This window comes from Colobus angolensis, unplaced genomic scaffold (assembly GCF_000951035.1).
Source record: "Colobus angolensis palliatus isolate OR3802 unplaced genomic scaffold, Cang.pa_1.0 Scaffold3, whole genome shotgun sequence".
Lineage (NCBI taxonomy): Eukaryota > Metazoa > Chordata > Mammalia > Primates > Cercopithecidae > Colobus > Colobus angolensis.
The window spans coordinates 2,692,213-2,709,293 of NW_012116265.1; positions in this window are offsets into that span (position 1 = coordinate 2,692,213).

The window sequence follows — 17,081 nt, forward strand, 5'->3', positions numbered from 1 at the left end:
CCTGGCTAATTTTTGTATTTTTAGTAGAGATGGGGTTTCACCACATTGGCCAGGCTGGTCTCAAACTCCTGACCTCAAGTGATCTGCCCACCTCAGCTTCCCAAAGTGCTGGGATTACAGGTGTGAGCTACTGCACCCAGCCTAGGCTCACCATTTTCAAGATACCATTCTGATCCTTAAGTTCTGTGGAAAAAGCCATTAGTTACATTTCCTTTGAAGGTAATGTGTCTTTTTTCTGTGGTCACTTTTAAGATTTTCTCTTTGTCTTTGTTTTTATTTTTTATTATTATTTTTTATTATACTTTAAGTTCTGGGTTACATGTTACAGAATGTGCAGTTTTGTTACATGGGTATACACGTGCCTGGTGGTTTGCTGCACCCATCAATCTGTCACCAAATTAGGTATTTCTCCTAATGTTATCCCTCCCCTATCCCCCCATCCCGCAACAGGCCCCAGTGTGTGATGTTCCCCTCCCTGTGTCCATGTGTTCTCATTGTTCAGCTCCCACTTATGAGTGAAAACCTGCGGTGTTTGGTTTTCTGATCTTGTGATAGTTTGCTGAAAATGATGGTTTCCAGCTTCATGCATCCTAAGGTTGGTAAACTTCCTGAATCTGTTGGTTGATGTCCTTCCTTATTAGAATTCTTAACCAGTCATTCTTCAAATATTTTTTTCCAATCCATTCTCTCTCCCCCTTTTTCTAGGATTGTGTGTTATACTATGTTCCATATGTCTGTTATAGTCTTTTGTTTTCCATCATAATTTCTCCCTGTACTTCAATCTGTATAGTTTTTACTGACCTAATTAATTTATCCTGTTCTGCTGAGCCTAATCGATTTTAAATTTAATTGTTTATCGTGTATTTTTGGTTCTAAAATATCCATTGACACTTTTTTGTAGATGCCAGATCTCTGATCAGATCTTCAGTATTTTCTTCTATATTATTGAACGTATTAATCAAAGTAATTTTAAAGCTCTTGTCTGAGAAATCCAGTGTCTGAATTACTACCTGTAATTGTTTGTTTCTATTGTCTGTTGTCAGTCATTTGGTGCCGTTTTTTAGCATGCCTTATAAATTTGGTGAAGTGTCATACATTGTGTGTTAAATACTGTAGAGGCTTTGAACAATGTTATCTTTCTCTAAGATGGTTATGTTTTCTTCTTGCAGTCTGATAAAATACAGGCAGATCACTGTAACCCTATTGAAGGTTGGTTTTAGACTTTGTTAGGCTTGTATATTTCAGTTTTGCTCTTACTCCTAGCATATGGCCTCTTTGGGCTGTCATCTGAAAATCTGGGGTGTTTATCAGGGCCACTTCACCTCTGTGGCCTTGAATTCCAACCTTTCCCTCCTCAGGACCAAGAGCTGCTCAGCTCGTTTGCCTCCCATCTGCTGCTTTTTGCTGGATTTCTTGGAGTCCCACCTTGTGCACAGGAGTCTAGAATTGGCAGACACCTCAAGGAGATACTGTACCCGTACTTCAGGCTCACTTCCCTGAGGTTTCTTCTCTCTGGGATTTTGCCCCTTAAATCCTAGCTACTTTCCCAAGCTCCAACTTCTGTTTCTTCAACCAAGTGGGATTACTGCTTGCTGCTCGATCTTTATTTCCCTGTGTTGTGAATTTGCAGTGCCTTAAAGAAGTCATCAGAATGAACATAGAGCTCACCAAAGTGTGCTTCCCTTCTTTCCCTCCCTTCAGCTGTTTTATTGTACCTCGTCACATTCTCCCTGCATTGATTTGCTCCCTGATACCTATAAAAGATGTTCTATTTAACCCTTGTCCTGTTTGCCCCAAGAATATTTGCCAGCAGCACTTGCTGCTGCAGTATTTACCCCAAGATAACTTTGCCACGAACTCTCTTGCTTTTATTATTACTTTTGCATAGCTCTAGTATATTGACTTAAGGAAAAGACATCGTTCTATTTATAGCATCCTGTTTTTAGTAGTGGTATTTCCATTTACAAAGTATAATAATTCTCGATCGCTGAAAATGTCAAATCCTAGAAAATGTAGCATTTCCCACACGTGATGTTAACATGGTTCTCGAATAGTTCTTGGCCAGAGATTCACTTAATGAATTCGATTTTTTCTGAAATAGATGATTTTGATGATTCAGATTATTCTGATACTAGTTCTGTTTAGAAATAACATCAAGAACAGTTTTTAGGCCGGGCGCGCTTTCTCAATCCTGTAATCCCAGCACTTTGGGAGGCCGAGGTGGGCGGATCACAAGGTCAGGAGATCAAGACCATCCTGGTTAACATGGTGAAACCCCCTCTCTACTAAGAAAAATACAAAAAATTTAGCTGGGCGTGGTGGCGGGGGCCTGTAGTCCCAGCTACTCAGGAGGCTGAGGCAGGAGAATGGCATGAACCCGAGAGGGAGAGCTTGCAGTGAGCCGAGATCGTGCCACTGTACTCCAGCCTGGGTGACAGAGCGAGACTCCGTCTCAAATAAAATAATAAAAAAAAAAGAACAGTTTTTATATCTTCACATTGAAAATCAGTCAGATTTGCTTTAGCCTCAAAGAATGTGTTTACATAGAATTATATGAGTGTTGGCAGTGCGCTGTACTTTTTTTTCTAAACCGGAAAAGGGTTAATTTAGCTTTCATGGTTGTTTTCAGTAGGAGGGCTAGTCCAATCACAAGCTACTCTATTGTGGCCAAAAGCAAAAATCTGGTGGTAGTCATTTTTAATCGCCATTGTTGATTTCTCTGCAGTGGCTTCTGGCATTGACAACTTGATTGTCACATGTTCATATATGAGGGCACCAGATTTTTTCATTTGTTCCTTTGTCCATTAAATAGTTTTTGAGCACCTCTTTCAGGCCAGGTATTATTCTAGACACAAGCAATATAACAATTTTTAAGATAAGATCAGTGTCACTTTGGACTTGCAGCCTGTTGTTTTTATAGAAAGGCTACTAAATGGTTGCTGCGTCGGACTTGTGGTAATTAAGATAGACTTTTCTTCTGTGGGGGTTGGGAGTGAGAAAAAGAGAGGCTGGAATCTTTTGGATGATTACATCTTCTTTATATAAATATTTTTAGCCTTTTGAAAAAATTTTGTAGAGCTTAATGCATTTCACAGTTCACCCACACTACATCAATATTTGGCCTCCCTTTTGCAAGCCCAGTTCCCTAACTATGAGTTTCTGTGTTATACATAAAAATCTCACCTGGAGCACAATGATTTGACAATTTGAGTTGAGACTCCAGGAACTGATTTATGGAGAAGAAACTTAGCTCTGAGATCATGTCTCTTCATGAATATCGACATGAAATCTGATGAAGAATCAGCCTACTGTGGTTTCCCATTTTAACTTCTGTTTTTGAAAAACATTTCACATGCAACCAAGCACTTATTAAATGCTTTGCGATACCAAAAAATGGCTTGGTGGTCTTTGTCTTCCAGAATAGTGTACATTTCAGTGTTACTCCAAGAGAAAAATATAATCTGGGCACATGTCACTGTTAAAATATTACAGTCAGATCAAGAATTCTATTCCTGTCTTTGTTATTCTTTCCCACTTGTGAAACTTTATCTAGTGGATTTTTTTTATTACAAAGACATATTCCAAAGATAACAGTTTGTACTTCTGATTACGATCCATGTTCATGTGATCAAAAGGCAGCAATAATAAGACACTGTCATATATGGTAACTCCATAGAAACTAGGCTGCCCTGGGAGGACAGATTCACCATCTTGAGCACCTGTGGCTTGGTGTTCTCGAAATTATAGCCCCTTTGGAATGGCTGAAGAACTACCGGTTAAAGAAACCAGACACGCAAGGCCACGTATTGTATGATTCCACTTATATGAAATGTCCAGAATAGGCAAATCGATAGAGACAGAAAGATTAGTGTTTTTCAGGGGCGGGTGGGAGGGGGAAATAGGGAGTGACTTAATGTATACAGGTGATGGGGTTTTGAGGTGATGAAAATGTTCTGGAATTAGGTAGTGGTAATGGTTGTAAGACGTAAATATAGTAAAAAACAATTAATGGTACACTTAAAACAAATTTTATATTTTAAAAAATCACACACAGGCCATGCGCAGTGGCTCACACCTGTGATCCCAGCACTTTGGGAGGCCGAGACGGGTGGATCACCTGAGGTCGGGAGTTGGAGACCAGCCTGACCAACAACATGGCGAAACCCCATCTCTACTAAAAAAATGCAAAAATTAGCTGGGCGTAGTGGTGGGCACCTGTGGTCCCCAGCTACATGGGAGGCTGAGGCAGGAGAATTGCTTGAGCCCGGGAGGCAAAGGTTGCAGTGAGCCGAGATCACGCCATTGCACTCCAGCCTAAGCGACAGAGCGAGACTCTGTCTCAAAAAAAATAAAAATAAAAAACAATGGAAGCACCAGGCCGTTGTTTGAGTTCAGTTTTTCTTTGGCGACCGCTTTTCTAAAATCTCTCTTATCTTACCTATGTTAACTTTGTCTCAGAAGCAGGCTCATTTGTGCAGTTAGCTGAAATATTTATGCATGAAGTCATTTGTAGCAGTTGTCTTTTCATCAAACTGAATACCTTTAAAATTGCAGAAAATTAATGCCATTCATGATTTTGCCATTTTACATCATATACATTTGAAATATTTTTATCCTAGATAATCTGTACTCACTTGAATGCAAAAGTTTTATCAATATGAGTGAACTTATACATCTTTTTATTCACTGATGGAGATATCACTTCAAACTTTGTTCCTGGCAAAGCAAAGATGAAATGTATTGAAAAAAAATGATTAGACTTTTAAAACTTCAAAATATTTTTATAGCAAATGTAAATAAGGTTGTTTCTAACTGCAGATTGTTTTGCATAAAATCTTTATGTGAAGAATTTATATTAGAGTACAATAAAATCAGTGCTTTTTATATGTTTTGAATGGTAAACATTTTGAAGGTATTTTTTGAAGTAACTAGGTATTGAAATTTTATTCATAATATATTTTGAATAAAGCATACCTAAAATGCATGAACTTGTATAAGTATTTGGCATCATCAATCTAGTTGTACATATTTCTAAAAATAAGAATGGGCTTGGAAGATAACATATTTGTAGTAAGTACAGTATATTTTTTACTGAATGACTCTGATACATCTTTTAGATATTTGAGTAACGTCTACTGTTAAAGTATTCCAGATTTTTAACTTTCAGTATTCTTGCTATGGAGTCTAGTGTTGGCTGTCTGATGTCAGAATAATCAAACTCTGCTCATATACACATCCAGAAAATTTTTCTAATGATGATAATTTAGCAAAAAACTCAAGTCTTTAAAAATTCTAATTAAATAGACTTACTTGAGACAAGTGTCCATTATGAAATCTAAAATAAAAATTTGTGACTATATAATATATAATCTTCATTATGTAGGCTATTTCTAAAAAATTAGTTTCTGTGCTGATTTCATGTTAAGTTTTTCAGATGTTAGCAGGTTATAATTGCTACAGTAAGGTTTGTTCTAAATCTGGTAGCCATTTATTATTAAATGATTAATGATTAGGCATTACTCATTTAATAATTATTTAGGAATTATAAATTACAATGTGAAATCTTCATATTTCAGGCTCCTTGCACTATAATTACTTAAAATTAGTTTGCATCAATAGTCCATATAAACAGATGGCTTAGAGGAAAAGATATTCTATTTTCTAGGTACTTTAATAGGTTGGTCTTGTGAAAATTACATAGGTGTGTGTTTATGTATGTGTATTCACACATGTATTGGCTTACAATACCAAATTAATAAGACTGTCCCCCCACCTCCTTGAATCAACTGTCTGCCCTGCCAGTAATCCCTCACCTGTACTGGTATATACAGAGTTCTCTCTGGTATAAATGATTAATCAAGAAAAAGGGTGTGAGATACTTGTGTTAGTGTCTTTTTAAATGAATAATGCGATACACATAAACCAGTAACACCACATTGATTTCCCAAAGCCCTAATACAGCTGTAAGAGGGAATAACATTCCAGAGCTCCAGGATTATTTTAATATAGCTTTCAAGATGATTACGATTTTGATTTAATATAGAGACTTCAGAGTGTTAAATTTTAGGTATTTAAAACATCCATTGGTGCTTTGTTTTGTTTTTGGTTTTGTTGTTGTTTTCTTAAGGGATGCATCTTACTTATTTGGTTGACTTTTATCTAGACATCATAAATGTGATGCTTGCTTTTTTATTAGCCACTTCATTGTTGATGTCTTAATGGGAGATCTTAGTTTGATTAATCTACTCTTTGAAATTTTAGTTTGTTTAGTCATTTGTTTCTGCTAGGTTTTGGCTTTTGTTTTGTTTTTTGAGTGATAACCTAAGAAGTTTCCACAGTGGAAAATATCATGATGACATCTTCATCTCTTATAAAGTTGTTTCATTTAGAGGAATTTTTCAAAGCCTATGTTGAGACATGGGCAAATTAAGTAAAGCATCATAACAATTTTTTTTCATAGTGAACTCATTTTATTTATAGAACAGCAAACACGTTCACTCTTTTTGCTAACATCTGGGGCTTTTTTTTCATTGCGACTGCTTTGCACACTTAATAATGTTTCTCCCAGCAAAGGCTAACTGGAATTTTTGTTTAAAGACAAATATTTTTCATATGGATAAAATAAAAGTTGTAAGTATGCCTTTCATGTGGCAAACTCTAAATTAGGGGTTGGTACTCCATTGCAGCATTAAATACCAGTTATTTACAATAGGATGCACATACCAGATGCTGTTTTTCCCTTAAACTTTGCACTTCTCATTGAAAATGTTTTCAAATCAGATCTTGTTTTATTGGTATTGGGTTTCACATGATTGGACTAATACTTACATATATGCTTCTTTTGAAGGTATTTAGACATTGAAAATTAGTTATTTCCTTATGAGCCATAGCTTTGAAAAACCATTTTAGAAGAAATTTCCATTTTTTTAAAAAAGAAGTGTTGGGAGGCTAAGGTGGGCGGATCATGAGATCAGGAGATCAAGCCATCCTGACTAACATGGTGAAACCTCGTCTCTACTGCAAATACAAAAAAATTGGCCGGGCATGGTGGTGGGCACCTGTAGTTCCAGGTACTTGGGAGACTGAGGCAGGAGAATGGCGCAAACCTGGGAGGCAGAACTTGCAGTGAGCCGAGATCGCGCCACATCACTGAACTCCAGCCTGGGTGACAGAGCGAGACTCCGTCTCAAAAAAAAAAATAAAAAAGTGATTTCTTAAAGAAAAGATATTGATAATTGTCTTTGCTGTAGATGAATGCCACGTTTTTATATTCTACAACTATCGCTGAATAATACTGTTTATTTCTTTAGATCAACGAATATATTAAATTCTTTCTTTTTTGTTCAAATAAACGCTGTGAGATGATTGGGAAGGCTGTGTGTTGAAGTTAGATGCAAAGTTGGACCTAGTACAGTGAGCCTCTTGTGAGAACAGAGCCATGAAAGATAAAGCCTGTCATTTATGTCTGCCTTGGCCTGTGCCCAGCTTTACTTCTCACCATTCAGTTTTTACTGATGATATCTACCAGCATCTAAAGAGAGGCACCTTCATCTTCTAAAAGAAAACAAGGTTACCAAAAGAGCTCACTTAATTCCTTCCTTTTTCCCTGAACTGTTGGTTTTAAGTGAAGAGTAAAATATATTAGATATGACACTCTCCGTGAATGTTACTGAGGATTTTGTGGAAAAAGCAGTTTGGTACTTTATTTCCAGCTTGGCTGCAGCAGACTTGGTGATCCTGAGCAAATCACTCAACCTCCCTTTGCCTCCATTTCTTCATCTGTAAAATGGGGATAACCTGACCCTCCCTGTCTCACCAGCATACTAAAGAGGATTTAAAAAATCCATAAGGTGCATTGATTCCAAAGATGGGTAGAATGATATTTCATAATGAAGACTTTCTGCTATATAGCAATTTAATTTTAAAAGTATCTTTACCCGGCCGGGTGCGGTAGCTCACTCCTGTAATCCCAGCACTTTGGGAGGCCGAGGCGGGCAGATCTCGAGGTCAAGAGATCAAGACCATCCTGGCTAGCACGGTGAAACCCCGTCTCTACTCAAAATACAAAAAAATCAGCCGGACATGGTGGCGGGCGCTTGTAGTCCCAGCTACTCAGGAGACTGAGGCAGGAGAATGGTGTGAACCCGGGAGGTGGAGCTTGCAGTGAGCCGAGATCGCACCACTGCACTCCAGCCTGGGCGATAGAGCGAGACTCCATCCAAAAAAGTATCTTTACCCACTTCTCTGTAGTGAATATTGACTAGCATTTTGAAGTAGAAACTAACAAAGTATAAACTTAAGTAGATTTTTTTATATTTATGGCTACTAAATAGTTCTAGTAAAAATATATGCTGTACACTGTCGGTCTGAGTTTAGGTTTAAAATATATCATTGTGCTTGGCTAATTTGTAGAATGTCTTATTTGAATTGACTTCATTTATTTCAGAGGAGTGAATAGATGATCAGATCAAACAGTTGTCATAGCAGTGTTTTCAGCACATACTAGAATCTTAGGGTTTAGGAGCCTTAGTGCTCACCCAGTGCAATTTCCTGCCGGAAGCAGATTTCTTCCTGGTGACCTCACCAACATGTGCTTGTGCAGCGTTTTCCTGAAAAGTTTTTGGGAAAGTGGGGGCTGCTACCTCACTACTTTGTTGTGTACCTTTTGTTCAAGAACTTTCTAAAACTTGGAGCTAATCACGGGTTATTTCAGAAGATGTAAGCATTGTAAGTTTTTTATTGAGTTCCATCCTTATTTAAAAGGCCTGGTTATGTAATATTTTCTGGGTTTTTTGTTGTTGTTGTTTTTTTGTTTTTGTATGGTTTCCCACATTGATTAGGTTGTTTTCTTCATTTTTTTAATAGTTTAAAAATACTTTCTTCTCTTTCTATTTGTGTCTTCTTCCATTTAGTATTTATGGGAGGGAGCAAGAAGGGAAAGGATGTCTATTTTTAAAATTGACTGCAATCATGACTGTTCTTGTCATTCTGTAGCAACTGGATTTATTACTATCTCTTATTTAAAGGTCCTTCAGAATGAGTTGAAGCAGTTCATTTCAGGTCAATGGCTAGCAAGCAATGTCAGGACCTCTGGGGAAGGGGAACTCAACGGGATCCCAGAGGAAAGAATTGGGGTTGTTCGCTCCCTTGTAGAAAGCCCACAGATCCCTTCCCAGAGTAGGAGAAAGTGCCAGAGTGTCCTGAAACTGTTTCCTTCTAAGGCACATACTTCAAAGAGACTGGGGATTCCTTTTTTTTTTTTTTTTTTTTTTTGGAGACGGAGTCTCGCTGTGTCACCCAGGCTGGAGTGCAGTGGCCAGATCTCAGCTCACTGCAAGCTCCGTCTCCTGGGTTTACGCCATTCTCCTGCCTCAGCCTCCCGAGTAGCTGGGACCACAGGCGCCCGCCACTTCGCCCGGCTAGTTTTTTGTATGTTTTAGTAGAGACGGGGTTTCACCGTGTTAGCCAGGATGGTCTCGATCTCCTGACCTCGTGATCCGCCCGTCTCGGCCTCCCAAAGTGCTGGGATTACAGGCTTGAGCCACCGCGCCCGGCCTGGGGATTCCTTTTTTTAAATACAGGTGGGGTCTCACAGTGTTGCCCAGGCTGGGCTCAAGCAATCCTGCCACCTGGGCTTGCCAAAGTGCTGGGATTACAGGCATGAGCCACTGTGCACGGCCATAGAGATTCTAATGTGGTGCCAGCTGCCAGGTAAGAAAGCTGTGAGACAATGTGTTGATTTTCCTTTAGTATGTCAGGTTTGGAGACATCATCTAGCATCGATGGGTAATGTCACCCTTTGTTCCATCTTTGGGAAATTATAGTAGTAGCTTGCTATTGTTGACTGACCCCTAAATTAGCATCGATAAAGTAAATCCCTTTAACTTTCCTTTTGGCCTTTTCATTACCTTTCTCTCTCTCTCTGCCTCCCCACCAGCCCCTCGCCCCACTCTCTCCTGTGTGCACACACATCCACACACACCTCCAGGATATTCCTTTCTCCCACCTAAGGGAAGCTGTGTCCGATCTTGCTGCAGTCCAGGTAACCGTACTGAGGTGAGTCAGCCATAGACTCTAAACGCTAGCAGCGATTAGCTGTATGTAGCCACCAAATGCACTATTTTAGATAGGTTTACACAGCTCTTTGCTGTCCAGTCACATCAGCTGTGCAGTAGCCCAAGGCAGCCTGTCAAACAGAAGAATTACCAACCAAAGTGGATCTATTCATAAAAGATCTGGAGTCCGTGTCCTCTTAAAAAGCTTTTGTCTTCAGACATATGGGTGCATGTTCATCTCTGGCCAAAACTTTGTTTCCAGTTTCAAAGAGCTGGTTGTGAAGGTGGCCTCGTGACCTTTCTGTTGCTGGCTCTGTTAGTCTCCGGATAAGCAGTAGCTAATTCATCCTCCTTAGAATTTGAGAGGGGCATCTGTTAGATTCAGACCATCACGGTGCCTGTGCAGACTCTCCTAGTTAGACTGAGTCCTCTTTTCTCCTCTGTGAGGTGAACGCTTCTATTTGCAGAAATTTGTTTGCATCTTTTTCCTTTTATTTATTATTACTTTTTAGAGACAGGGCCTTGCTCTGTTGCCCAGACTGGAGTGCAGTGGACTCTTTTCTTTTTGTTGATCTTTGCCATCCTCTGCCTGGCTTAATGAGGTTCTATCCCTGCGTATTTATGTCCCACACGCTCACCTTCCCCCCAGATTTTTAAGAAGGAAGCAGAAAATGTTACAAAGTATAAGCGATTCTATGAAGTCCATAGATAGGATTTGCTTTGGGAGTAAATGATTTCTTCTTATTTTGGTGTAAACATCTTTACGTCTTTGGTGTAAACGTCTTTAGCCTCTTTAAAAAGCCCTTTGCAAGTCACTCAACTGGCATGTAATTACAATTTTATTTGCATGGCTTTTTTTTCTAAGTCTCTCTAGAAGAACATAAGAACATTCTGAACATGCAAGGAATACAGTTATTCTCACGTCAAGGATCAATTTTATTTTGTATCTTCATTCTATGTCATTTTCCATTATTTTATTAGTGTTAATCTAGCATTAATTCCCCCCAGAGGCAATGACTATTTTTGCTTGCTACCACCTGTGTTTAGTAAGTGATAGCTTTTCTTTATCTGCTTTTCTGAATTTCATATTTATATGCTTTATTGTAGTTTTTAAAAATCTATTCTAGCCGGGCTAGAATCTTTCAAGTAGTAATTTATAATGAACTTTACCTCTTCTGGAATTGTTTAGAAGGGCTAAATGTTCCATATTCCTTTTGTTGCTGTAGATATGCATAGTTATTTCGATGTTCTTTGAGTGCTTTATTATAGTGATAACTGGTACAGCCTTTAATTCAAGGTGGGCTGTATGGAGTTAAGCATTTTTATACTATTAACTATTTATTGAGAATTTTCGGAATTCTATAGCTCCTTGTCTTAACAGTTATAAGAGGCATGTATTTTTTTTCCCTTCATGGTCTTGAAGTTAGTTTTCTGTTTGTTTGGGTAGATCTGAATGAGTTGTTGAGTTATGTTGAAAACACACATGAATCAAAAAGCGGTTGTATTGTAGAAATGTGATGTTTTCATGTTTCGGGAATTTGAGAGCTTTATGTATGGGTTTTATTTTTAACAAAGCAGTAAGGGCTTACTTTTTACCAACTTGTGTGTGTGTAAAGATGTATTTGTTCAAGCTTTAAGAATAAACCTGTCAATGTACAAATGCCAGATATCTGACGTGGACTTGTGGTTTGTTTGTTTGTTTGTTTGCTTTTCGGGACGTGGGGGTAGGTATGTTGGATCTTGGAAATAAGTAAGAGTGTTAAAGAACCACAACAGTCTGTATCAGTGAATTTACATCTTAGAAGACTCACATTAACTTATGCTTGAATGAAAACTGTGTGTGGATAACTGAATGCAGCGTTTTCTGAATTGCCCTGAAGGATGGCGTAAAAGGAGAAGGAAGCCACTCACCCGTTTAGTGTTCTCCAAGGACTTTTCCCCTAGGACCCGTTCATGCCTCCTTTCATCAAGCCGCCATCCTTCGAGGGCTCCAGAAAAGGAGCCCCAGAGCAGATGGTTCAGGGAGGGAATGCCTGGGTCTCCATTCCCGCGGTTCTTGGTAGCTGATTCCTCACTCCCCTTGGCTGCCACCCACCCAGTCTTCTGGGGCCCAGTCATTCCTCAGCCCACCCTCCTGCCCCCACTCCCTTAGCCACTTGGCCTTCACTTTTTGTCTTCAGAAACTCTCCCACCTTCTCTGCCTCCACACCAGCTTCTTCCAGCCTTCTGAAGACCTTGTGACCTAACTTGATCGTTTTGGAGGTGGCATCTGTTGGCAGAATAAGCACAGACTCAGGTGCTGTATTACCTATGTATTGCTGCACAACAGATAACCCCCAAAATAGTGGCTTAAAACAATAACCATCAGTATTTCACAGTTCTGGTAGGTCGTGAATTCGAAAGCAGCCTAGCTGGATGGTTCTGGCTCAGAGGCTCTCATGGGTTACAGTCAAGGTGAGGATGTTGGCCCAGGTTGCCATCGTTGGAAGGCTTGACTGGGGCTGGCAGGTCCACTTCCAACTTGGCTCACATGGCAGGAAGCTTGCAAGGTGGGCTTCTCCATAGGGCTGCGTGAGTGCCCTTGCATTAGGGCACTCAGCTCCCCCAGGCTAATGATCTGAAAGAGAAGGCGAGGAGGGAGCCACAGTTCCTTTGATGTGTTACTCTCAGACGTCACAGGCCGCCATCTCTGCCAGATTCTGCACTCATCTCTACATTCTCTAGAAGCCAACGACCAGTTACAACCATCCTTGGGAGGAGGAGATGAGGCTCGGTCTATGGAAGGGTGGAGTACCAAAAAATCTGTGGACGTATTTTTTAACCACCACAGATCCTTACTCATCCATTTTTTCTGACCACATGAGATAGACAAGTCACACTCCTAAGCCTTGGATTCTTCCTCTCTAAAATGAGAACAATACTGTCTTCTTGAAGAGTGCTTACATGGCTTCAAGACAGTGTTGGACACCACCTAGCCCAACCGTATCTGGCACACAGTAGGTGTTCATAAATAGGAGTTATTGTTATCCAGGCTTGGGGAGACCCAAAGCAAGAGTCTCTGCTGACAGCATGGGTGAAGATGGAACTCCAGCAGGGTGGTGAGGGGGATTTGGGGAGAGGCAGTCCCACAGGACAGGAAACATCCTGTGCTGCTCCTGGCTGGGTTCATGGATGAGCCGAGATAGGAATTAGTGCAGATGTGTCTGCCTCTCAGCTGGAGGCTGCCACTTTGTCTCCTACTTTCCACCAGAATAATGGCCCCCTCAAAGACATCCGTGTCCTAATCCCCAGAACCTGTGGCTATGTTAGCTTATGTAGCAAAAGGAACCTTGCAGATGGGATTAAGGTAAGGATCTGGAGATGGGGAGATGACCCTGGCCAATCTGGATGGGCCCAATGTCATCACAAGCGTCTTTCTAAGAGGGAAGCAGGAGCTCAGAGAGGAGAGGAGATGCCACACCGCTGGCCATGAGGGTGCAGGAAGGGGCCATGAGGCTAGGACATGGCTGGTCTATGGAAGCTGGAAAGGACAAGGAAATGGATTTTCCCCAAGCCCTTCCAAGAAGAGTCAGCCCTGCTGATGCCTTGACTTTGACCAGTGAGACTGATGTTTGGACTTCTGACCTCCAGCACAGCAAGACAGAAACTCCACTCCAGAATGGTGCAGCCAAAGGCACAGGGCTCTGTCTTCCCCAGCCCCCAGTGGGAGGACTGCCCTCCCAAGAGAAGCAGCAGGCCAGCGTTTCTCCTCCTGCCCCAGTTCCTGTTGCTGAGGCTAAGTTCAGGGCAGGGACAGGCGAGAGTTGCGGGCTCCCTTCATCCTCCTGCCCCCTCGTGGGATGGAGGCTCTACCCAGGCCCCATCCTGGGATGTGAATACTGGCGCCCTGATGGCCTGTCCTGGCTCCTGAGGCAGAGTTTCCGTGCTGGGAGAGGCAAACCAGGGAGACCAGAGGCTACTGTGGACCTTTGCACCAAACACTCAGTCCTAAAGCTGAGGCATCACTCAGGGAAACATGCCGTTGTTCCCAGGCCAAGACGGAACCTAGATTCATGGTTGTCTAGGACTGGAGTTTGGGAGAATATGGGAGGATAGCTCAAGGATGCAGGGTTTCTTCTGGAGGTGATGAAAATACAGTTGTCTCTCAGGATCCGTGGGCTCCAGCACACCAAGATCTGAGGACACCAAAATCCGAGGATGCTCAAGACCCTGACATACGATGACATAGTAGGCCGGGCGTGGTGGCTCACACCTGTAATCCTGGCACTTTGGAAGGCTGAGGCAGGTGGATCACTTGAGCTCAGGAGTTCGAAACCAGCCTGGCCAACATGGTGAAACCCCGTCTGTACTAAAAATACAAAAATTAGCTGGGCGTGGTGGCGCACTCCTGTAATCCCAGCTACTCGGGAGGCTGAGACAGGAGAATCACTTGTACCCGGGAGTCGGAGGTTGCCGTGAGCTGAGATCATGGGTCTCATTTTGTCACCCAAGCTGCAGTACAGTGGCACGATCATAGCTCACTGCAGCCTTGAACTCCTGGGCTCAAGCGACCTCTTGTCTTAGCTTCCTGAGTAACTGGGACCATAGGCATGTGCCACCACACCTGGCTAATTTTTTTTTTTTTTAATTTTTTTGTAGACACAAGGTCTCACCATGTTTTCCAGGCTGATCTCGAACTCCCGGGCTGAAGTGATCCTTCTGCCTTAGCCTCCCAAATTGCTGGGAATACAGGTGAGCCACTTCATCTGGCCCGTTTTGTGTTTCTTTAACTTTGGTCACCTATGCTGTGTGCGTCCTATGCTGAGCTGAAACTCAGCACCGATGCTGACATCTCAGAGCCAGCCCCACGGATTATCAGCCAACCAGGGCAAATGCTCGGCTATTTATAAGACAGGGAAGAAGTAATCCCCAGGGTAAAACCAGAGGACATCAAAGGCAGTGGACTAAGCTGCCATGTAGAGGTGTGGGGGAAGGGGCTAGCCTTGGACCACTGATCACCACAGGGGTAGCTCTGGCTGGCTGCTGCCCCATCTGCGTGTGGACTTTCTCTGCAGGATGTGGCAAAGGATGGTGAGCCACATACTCAGATTGAGTCAAGAATCTCATTTTCTTAAAATTAATGTATGTAAAGCACCCCTGGGTGTTTTAGTAAATATCAGTATTGATTCTATCAGACTTGTATTAACATCCCAGGTGGTACAGCTGAGCCAAACCACCCGACAGTCCTTCCCAGTTTGTGTTTTTGTGGCTGTTTGAGGCTCTAACCGGTGCTGATGTGTGCATCAAGAGCTCACAAGTGGCTGGGTGTGGTGGCACACACCTGTAATCCCAGCCACTCGGAAAGCTGAGTATGGAGGATCTGCTGAGTCCAGGAGGTTGAGACTGCAGTGAGCTGTGATCACACCACTGCACTCCAGCCCAAGTGACAGAGACCCCATCTCTTAAAAAAAAAAAAAAAAAAAATTAGACCAGGTACAGTGGTTGACACCTGTAATCCCAGCACTTTGGATCCCAAAGTGGGGATCACTTGAGGTCAGGAGTTCGAGACCAGCCTGGCCAACATGGTGAAACCCTGTCTCTACTAAAAATGCAAAAATTAGCTGGGTGTTGTGGTGGGCACCTGTAATCCCAGCTGCTCAGGAGGCTGAGGCAGGAGAATCGCTTGAACCTGGGAGGCTGAGGTTGCAGTGAGCCGAGTTCATGTGACTGTACTCCAGCCTGGATGACAGAGAGAAACCCTGTCTCAAAAAAGAAAAATTAAGGCTGGATGCGGTGGCCCACACCTGAAATCCCAGCACTTTGGGAGGCCGAGGCGGGTGGATCACCTGAGGTCAGGAGTTTGAGACCAACCTGGCCAACATGGTGAAACCCTGTCTCTACTAAAAATATAAAAATTAGCTGGGCATGGTGGTGGACACCTGTAATCCCAGATACTTGGGAGGCTGAGGCAGGAAAATCACTTGAACCTGGGAGGCAGAGGTTGCAGTGAGCCCAGATCGTGCCACTGCACTCCAGCCTGGGTGACAGATCAAGACTCTGTCTCATAAAAAAAAAAAAAAAAAATTAAAATTAAAAAAAACTCACAGGAAACACAGATTAAGATCACCCTGGGTCACTCCGTCGAACAATGCAGCTCAAGCACAAGTGGCTACAAATAACCAAAATAGTAGATAGACCAGCCTGGCCAGAAGCCAGAAGCAGCCTGTGGTGGAAGGAAGACCTAGGGGAAGCCTCTGCCTCCAAGTCCCACCTGCTCAGCAGGTCTGCTCCCACCTTTCAGTGCTGCCTGAGTGCCAATCATTGGAGCATCAAACCTCTCTGGGCCTCAGTGTCCTTATCTGTAAAACAGGAGTAATGTTATCCTTCAGTTGCTTTTTCTCTATAACAGTTCCTAAGGCTGCAGAAGACTGGAACATTCTCTGAGGTAATTCGTAATTCTTTATACCGTAGAGTCTACAGAAAGTGTCTATACAGTTGGGATGCTCCGAAATCATAGTAGTTATTAATAGGCTGCCAAGACTGAGGGAGGGTGTAAAGCCAGTTGTACGCAACAAAGCTGTGAAAGGCAGCCTAGAACAGGAAGCGCCAGCATGAGCTGCAGACGTCAGGCATGGTGGCCCTGCATGAGATGTGGGCAGAGGGGAAGGCGCAGGCCTGGACAGTACTTCACAATCTGGGCCTCAGGAGCACCCCCCACCTCTACAGTGTGGTTATTATTAGGATGAGAAGGAGGCACAGAAGGCTGAAAAAATCTTCAGCTCAATGTACAAGGCTTCCCACGTTGCTGCAGGTGACCTATTTTGCATGCAGAAAAGCATGGTGATAGGGATAGTAATTGCTAGCAACTTTAAAAACCTAGCAACTCTCCGCGGAGTGTCTTATCTGAGCAGACATGGAAGGCATGTTTAATCTTGGCCCACCTTGAATTGCTGTTGACCCTAAGCATAGGAGCAAGTTCTGCAAAGCTCCAGTTTAGAGTGTGAGGCTCCTTAAACAGGGATTCACACAGGAGCGCCAACTGTGTTT